This window comes from Melopsittacus undulatus, unplaced genomic scaffold (assembly GCF_012275295.1).
Source record: "Melopsittacus undulatus isolate bMelUnd1 unplaced genomic scaffold, bMelUnd1.mat.Z mat_scaffold_313_arrow_ctg1, whole genome shotgun sequence".
NCBI lineage: Eukaryota > Metazoa > Chordata > Aves > Psittaciformes > Psittaculidae > Melopsittacus > Melopsittacus undulatus.
In genome coordinates this window covers 1-8,675 of record NW_022994232.1, presented here as the reverse complement: position 1 = coordinate 8,675, position 8,675 = coordinate 1, and the positions used below count along the sequence as shown (strand labels likewise).

At 45.9% G+C, this 8,675-nt stretch overlaps 1 pseudogene; it reads left to right on the top strand.

Annotated features, from left to right (window-relative positions):
- Positions 1–2,051: 2,051 nt before the first annotated feature.
- LOC117438442 (uncharacterized) lies at positions 2,052–4,883 on the top strand (annotated as a pseudogene).
- Positions 4,884–8,675: the final 3,792 nt, after the last annotated feature.

Below are 8,675 nucleotides of genomic sequence, written 5' to 3'. Positions count from 1 at the left end.
CCACTACTGGATTCTCTTTCCATATTTTTTCTGCAGCTTCTGTTTTGTAATCATATGGGCAGTTATGCTTGTCAGAATAACGGTGAAGTCCACAAAATAAGTTCCCACATCGGCAATCAAATCCTGTACAAAGAAAAGGAAAACCAACACCAATAGGAAGCTTCAGACCTAAGCAAGTTATAAATTAAAGGCTTAGTCAGTACAAAGGGGGTATGTGTATCTACTTTAACAAACAGAATAAATGAAATTGATATTTCCAAATGTCAGCTCTATTAATGGATCTAAAATGGATTTTGAAACAGCAAGCAAGCTTAATGACTACAAATATTTCAACAAATTTAATCTAGGAAGAGGCAACTAATCATATAGATCTGTTCAATATTGACAAAGTGCTCTCATACCTGTAAGGCCAACCTTCTTTCTGCACATAAAACATCTGTTCATCTTTGGTTTAGGCAGTTCAGAAGCTTTCTCTTCACTCTCTGAAGTGCTAGGTTGAGAAACGGATGGGCTTGGTTGAATAACAACTGTTAAAGCAAGCAAAAGTAATAAAGGGTTGTTGTTTTTGGGGGGGTTGTTTGTTTGCTTTTACTAGCAGAATAGGTATTCTATTAACTCCTCTTTTATCTCTACAGAAAAAGATAGTTTTCCCCACTGTTCCATCATCTAGAAAATGCAGGATACCTAGTATTATCACCTGTATACATCCATATCGGTGTAAAGGCTTGGTAAGCACTCCAGAAGTTCTATGTACACAACGTCAAAAGTCAGATCATCTAATTTAAATTAAGCCAAAGCAATAACAATATTGTCAAAGTTGTTGAACAGAGGGAATACTTGTGGAAAATTGTTAATAGGAACATATTTTAGAAAAAATGACATTTACAGTAATGCTTTTCTGTCATAGTACCAAGTTACTCTACCACTGCATTTGCCAAATCAGATGATCTAAAACCTCAGAGTCAACCAGAACAACAGCTAACTTTCTTGAGCTTCACACCACTGATTCTGTGATACATCAAGCACACTAATACAAACCACACAGCTCAGAAGAACCCTTGTTTCAGACACTTTTTTCAGTATTTTAAAGAAAACAAGTGTATCTTTACATTGGATATCTGTATCTCTCATGGTTTAAACCAATCCGCACAGCTTGTGCACTCACTCCCCCCCTTGCTCCCCCAACTCCGGAGAGTTAGGAAGGAGAACCCAAAGAATGTAGCCCCCACGGGTTGAGATAAGAAGAGTTTAATAGCTAAGGTATAACGTAAATCACTACTGGTACTACTACTACAAATAATAATGATAAAGGAAATAACAAGGGAAGAGAATACAACACCTCACCAGCCACCGACCCATAACTCACTCCACCCTGCCCGACCGAGCACCGACCGATACCTCCTCCATCCCCCAGAGATCTCTAGCCCTTCCGGGTAACTCCCCGTTACATCCTGGGCATGACGTGCTGTGGTATGGAATACCTCTTTGGCTAGCCTGGGTCAGGTGTCCTGTCTCTCCTTCCTCCCGGCCTCCCTGGCAGAGCATGAGGCTCAGAAAGTCCTTGGACAAACCAAACATTTGAGCAGTAACTCAAAACGTCGGTGCTATCAGCAACTGTTCCCAGCTTGAAAGTCAAAACACAGCACTGCACCAGCTACCAAGAAGGAGAAAAAATTACTGCTACTGCTTGGACAACCACCCCCAAGAAATACTATGTGCTCTTGGGGACACTGCTCCGATAGTGACTACAGACCCTGGAGGACTCCCACCACCTCTGACAATGACTACAGACCCCTGGGACACTGCTAGATCCACGGTGGTGACATTCTCTCTCTCTTTCTGCACCCCAAATTCTCGCTTCTTTTCTATCTTTTTCCCCCTGTTTTATAATAATTTTCCTTTTTATAATAACTGTCTTTTTGTAATAAGCCAACTGATCGATTACGGTACTTGATCTCGTTTGTGTCTTAATTTCACTCTTGAGAACACGAACGAAACAGGCCCGACACTGAGGTTTTCTCCAGTCAGACCCTGACAATTAAACTGGCATCATGGACAGGATCCCTTGCAGTGAAAAGTACCGTAATGTCACGTAAAGTGTAAGGTATTACGTGTGTACCTCTCAGGGACTTCAGGGGTGGGTTTTGTTGAAGCAAAACTGCTGCCTCCTTGAGACAACTGTCCCATTCAGAAACGAATAGCAGTGAAGCTGCCCCTCAGGGCAGAGTTGTGTTGTGTGGTCTTTTAGAGAAACATAAGGCTCACTCCTCTCTGCCAGGGGTAGAGTGGGCAGAGAAAAATTGGCATAATTTGCAAAGCGTAACAGACTAAGTAAGCGCCCTGCAGAAGGATGCAAAACTCCGTCCGGGAAAGGGTAAATCAATTGTCTGTGCTGTACTGGGCGCCAGTTTGGCTGCTGCAGTAGAGGGCAGAGAACAACAAACAGCTGAATCTCAGTTCATACAAATTTTACAAGAGGCCTGCAGGACCAGGTAGTTAAATTAAAAGAACAGTTAGACAAAGAGAAAAATCAGGCTAACTATTTGCAATTAGTCCTGAAAGAGCAAGTCCTTGAAGAGAAAAGCACCTGTCCAGGGTCAGAGAAAACAATTGAATAAATACCCCCACAGTGACCTGGGAAGAGGCAAAACTAAGGTTAGAAAAATTAAACGTTCCTGACACTTCTCTCTGACCCTTGATAAAACCAGAATTACAAAGGGGGAGAGGACGAGTTCCCACAAATTGCCATCAAGGAGGTTCCATATACTGCTACGGAATTAGCTAAACTTAAAAAGGACTTTGGTCATTCTCCAAAGGAATCAGAAACCAAATATGTTTGGAGAGTATCTCTGTCTGAGGGAGATCGAATTTTACTAAGTGAGAAGGAAGCTGAAAGATATTGGGGGCCAGGAGTATTTTTAACCACCAGTGACCGCCATGCACCCTGGTCCTTAACTCAAAGAGCAGCTTATTGGGCTGGAGGACTTAACCCTTTGGAAAGGGAGATCCCCTCACCATCACAGAGACAGTTGAACAGTTGGTAGAAAATGTACAGAAAGCAGCATGTCTGCAAATGATGTATGATCGGGAACTTAAACAGGAGTTCCCGATGATGATGTCAGTCGATCCCAAACGTATGACTCCCCTCATTTGGGGCCTTCCCAACTCCCTGAAAGCTGTGGGGATCAAATTGCAGGGAAAGATACAAGCAATACCCAAAGTGAAGGGGCCGTCGCTGCCCTGGAAGGACTGCAGTCACCTAGAGCTGGCTGCAAGACCAGGGAAACTGGTCCACCAGGAATATGTAATATGTGACGTTAAGAACGGAGGTACTCCCCCCCAACTCATTATAAAAGGGGGAAAAGGTAATCAGCAAGAGAGACAACTCCATGGGCACACCTTCAAGAGGACTACTCCAGAAGGACACTCCCACAAGGATACCCACCCACCTCCGACGACTACGATGGATTCTTGGGGACACTCAGCTCCAATACCAACTACGGACCCTGGAGGACTCCTACCAGCTCCGATATTGACTACAGATCCCTGGGACACCACTGGATCCACGGTGGTGACTATCTTTCTCTCTGCACCACAAATTCTTGCTTCTTTTCTGTCTTTTTTTTTCCCATCTGTCCTATCGCTATCCCCTGTTTTATAATAATTTCCCTTTTTATAATAATTGTCTTCTTGTAATAAACCAACTGTTCAATTACGGTACTTGACCTCATTTGCATCTTAATTTCACTCTTGGGATCATAAACAATACTTATAATCATAAGATACTCCAGTCAGACCCTGACAATGCCCAGAGCCTGGAGCAGGTTCACACCTGAAGGGCTATGACCTCATTGGCATCACAGAGACGTGGTGGGATGACTCCTATGACTGGAATGTTGGAATGGAGGGATACAGACTCTTCAGGAAAGAAGATGGAGAGATGAGGAGGGGGTGTCACCCTCTAAATCAATGATCAGCTAGGGTGCACAGAGCTCCACCTGGAGATGGATGAGGAGCTGACTGAGAGCTTATGGATCAGGATTAAAGGGAGGGCAGGGACAGGGTACATTACAGTGGGGATCCACTACAGGCCACTTGACCAGGAAGACCGAGAGGATGAGGCCCTCTATAGACAGACAGGTGCAGCCTCACATTCACAAGGCCTGGTCCTCACAGGGAACTTCAACCACCCTGATATCTGCTGGAGGGACAACACAGCAGAGTACAAGCAATCCAGGAGGTTCCTGGAATGCATTGGTGATAACTTCCTTCTTCGATTGATAGAGGAGCTAATGAGGAGAGTGGCTGTGCTGGACCTTGTTCTTACCAACAGGGAGGGGCTAACGGGAAACATGAACCTGGAGGGCAGCTGTGGCTGCAGTGACCATAAAAAAGCAGAGCTTGAGATCCTTAGGGTGGCAAAGAGGGTGCGCAACAAGCTTGCTACTCTGGACTTCAGGAGGCCAGACTTTGACCTTGAGGGATTTGCTTGGTGGAGGTGCCATGGGTGGAAGTCCGGGAAGGAAGAGGGGCACAAAAAGCTGTTTAATATTCAAGGGTCACCTCCTCAAAGCTCAGGAGAGATGCATCTCAACAAAGAGGAAGTCAGGCAAGAAACCAGGAGGCCCGTGTGGATGAGCAAAGAGCTCCTGAACAAACTCCAGGATAAAACCTCAGCCTACAGAGGGTGGAAACAAGGACAGGTAGCCTGGGAAGAATACAGAGAAATAGTCAGAGCAGCCAGAGATCAACTTAGGAAAGCTAAAGCCCTGACAGAACTCAATCTGACCAAGAACATTAAGGACTACAAAAAAGCCTTATATAGGGACACTGGGGATAAGGAAGCGCATTCCCCCCCCCCCCCGAAGGAAATAAGGAAATGAAAGACCTGCTTACCCAGGACATGGAGAAGGCCAACGTACCCAATGACATTTCTGCTTCCATCTTCACCAGCAAAAGTTCCAGCCCCACTGTCCAAGTCACAGAAGTCAAAGACAGGGACTGGTAAAATGAAGAACCACCTGCTATAGGAAAAAATCAGGTTCAAGATATCTAAGGAACCTGAAGGTGCACAAGTCCATGGGACCTGACAAGATACATCTGCGGGTCCTGAGGGAAGTTGCCAAGCTATTATCCATCATATTTGAGAAGTCATGGCAATCTGGTGAAGTTCTTGCTAACTGGGAAAGGGAAAACATAACCTACATTTTTAAAAAGGGAAAAAAGGAGGAATACCCAGGGAACTACAGGCCAGGCAGTCTCACCTCAGTGCCCAGCAAGATCATGGAGCAGATACTCCTGGAAACTATGATAAGGCACCTGGACAGTAAGGGGTGATTGATGACAGCCAACAGGGCTTCACAAAAGGCAAATCATGCCTGGAAAATCTGGTGGCCTTCTATGACAGGGCCATGGTATTGGTGGATAAGGAAAGAACAGTTGACATCATCTACCTGGACTGTGCAAGGCATTTGACATTGTCCCACACAACATCCTTGCCTCTAAACTGGAGGGGCATGGATTTGATGGATAGACCACTTGGTGGAAAAGGAATTGGCTGGATAGTCGCACTCAAAAAGTTGTGGTCAACGGCTAGATGTTCAAGTGGAGACCAGTGGTGTTCCTCATAGCTCGGTATTGGGACCACCACTGTTCAAAATCTTTGGCACTGACATGGAGTGGGATTGACTGCACCCTCAGCAAGTTTGCCAAGGACACCAAGCTGTGGGGTGCTGTCAACATGCTGGAGGGAAAGGACACCATCCAGAAGGACCTTGATGAGAAGAAGAACTTCAAATGGGGCCCTGCACACTAAAAAGCCTTTGAACAAGTTAAAAAGGAGAAAGATCATACAGCAGCCCTTGGGCCAGTCCAGACAGGGCAAAATGTGAAAAATGTACTCTACAGCTGGGGGAATGGTCCTATATGAAGCCTTGGACAGAAAGCTCCAGGGGAAACTCGAGGTCAGTGCCTAGGCTTTTGGAGTTAGGAATACAGAGGATCTGAGGCCTGCTATACTCTAAATGAAAGAGAGATACTGGCAGCTTATGAAGGGGTTCAAGCTGCTTCAGAAATGATTGGTAGTGAAGCACAGCACCTCCTGACACCCTGGTTGCCTGTGCTGGGCTGATGTGCAAAGGGAAGGTCCCCTCTACACATCATGCAACAGATGCTATGTGGAGTAACGGGTTGCAATGATCACACAACGAGCTCAAACAGGAAATCCCAGTTGTCCAGGAACCCTAGAAGTCATCATGGACTGGCCAGAGGGCAAAGATTTTGCAGTGTCACCAGAGGATGAGGTGGCACATGCTGAGTAGGCCCCACTATACAACAAACAAACATAAAATGAGAAGCAATATGCCTTGTTTACTGATAGGTCCTGACGTACTGTGGGAAAGCATTGGAGATGGAAGGCAGCTGCATAGAGTCCCCTATGACAAACTGTGGAAACTGCTGAAGGAGAGGGTAAATTTAGTCAGTTTGCCGAGGTGAAAGCCATCCAGCTGGCCTTGGACACTGCTGAACAAGAGAAATGGCCAATACTTTGTCTCTATACTGACTCATGGATGGTAGCAAATGCCCTGTGGGGGTGGTTGCAGCAATCAAAGCAGAGCAACTGGCAACACAGAGGTAAACCCATCTGGGCTGTCACATTGTAGCAAGATGTCACTGGCTGGGTGCAGAACCTGGTTGTGAAGGTATGCCATGTAGATGCTCATGTATCCAAGAGTCAGGCCACTGAGGAACATCAGAACCACCAACAGGTGGATCAAGCTGTTCAGACTGAGGTGACTCAGATGTATTTAGATTTGCAACATAAGGGTGAATTATTTTTATCCCAGTGGGCCCATGACACCTCGGGCCATTAGAGCATAGATGCAACATATAGATGAGCTTGTGATGAAAAGGTGGCCTTGTCCATGAACACTATTGCCCAGGTTATTAATTAATGCAAAACATGCACTGTAATTAAGCAAGCAGAGTATTTATAATGTCTCACTGGTATGAAGCATGATGGATGAACTATAAATATTGGCAGGTCTGGCCGATTATCACACCCCCACTGACCCGCCAAGGTAAGCACCATGGAAGCAACCACCGGACAGCTGGAAACATATGCTGTGCCCTGTGCCGCTACCCAGAACACCGTATTTTCACATACCATGGAGGGGGATAAAACTCCTGTGGTGCACATAAAGAATAGGCTGAGGTTATTCCTCCTTCAGGTAAAGGCAAACCCAGTCATAGGGTTGCTTTTGCTCAAGGAATGGGGTGTACTTGGTGGGCAATATGGGAGGATGGGGAAGTCAGTTGTGTACCTCAAGGAGATTTGACTTTGGGTGAAAACAGCCAGTGAGTTGAACTGTGTGATGCTGCATAACATTTGCTATTATCACTTCCAGGGAACCTATACACCCAGCACTACTAGACGCCTCATGGCACCCATGTCCACTGCTCCAGATATGAGGATCTGAACCTGACTCCCTTTTGATCACCACATTAATGAAGAATGAACTTTGATAAAACTGGACAAGTGCAGTGGTGATAGAATCAGAACGAATTTCAGCATGCAACAATCCAACACCACACACCATCTGTCTTTCCTGCCCAGAGAAACTGTTATGACAGATAGAGCCTCAAGTAATTAACTGAATGAGGAAAACTAACTTTTCTAGGGATGGTCAACAGACTAAGGGTATGATATCTGTGTGTACATATATACATATATATACATATATAACCTATCGGAAGACGGGAAAGGTGATGGTGGGAAGTGCGAGACCTGGCATGCCATGAATGGTATGGAATAAGGGGTGGATACTATCCTAGTTTCAGCTGAGATAATTTTCTTCCTAGTAGCTGGTACAATGCTGTGCTTTGGCTTTACCCTGCGAATGCTTGACAGCCATCTGAACATAGAATCATAGAATCATAGAATAGTTAGGGTTGGAAAGGACCTTAGATCACCTAGTTCCAACCCCTCTGCCATGGGCAGGGACACCTCACACTAGACCATCACCCAAGGCTTCATCCAACCTGGTCTTGAACACTGCCAGGGAGACCAGTAACGAGTGGTGTCCCTCAGGGATCAGTGTTGGGACCGGTCTTGTTTTAATATCTTTGTCGCTGACATGGACAATGGGATTGAGTGTGCCCTCAGCAAGTTTGCCGATGACACCAAGCTGTGTGGTTTGGTTGATACGCTAGAGGGAAGGAATGCCATTCAGAAGGACCTTGACATGCTTTTGACGTGGGCTGATGCCAACCTCATGAAGTTTAACCATGCCAAGTGCAAGGTCCTACACCTGGGTCGGAGCAATCCCAGGCAGAGCTACAGGCTGGGCAAAAAGGAAATTCAGAGCAGCCCTGCAGAGAAGGACTTGGGGGTGTTAGTCAATGAGAAAATGAACATGAGCAGCAGTGTGCACCTACAGCCCTGAAAGCCAACCGTATTCTGGGCTGCATCAAAAGAAGCGTGACCGCAGGTCAAAGGAGGTGATCCTGTCCCTCTACTCTGCTCTCGTGAGACCTCACTTGGAGTACTGTGTGCAGTTCTGATGTCCTCAACAAAAAAAGGACATGGAACTGTTGGAACAAGTCCAGAGGAGGGCCACGAGGATGATCAGGGAACTGGAGCACCTCCCATATGAAGACAGGCTGAGAAAGTGGGG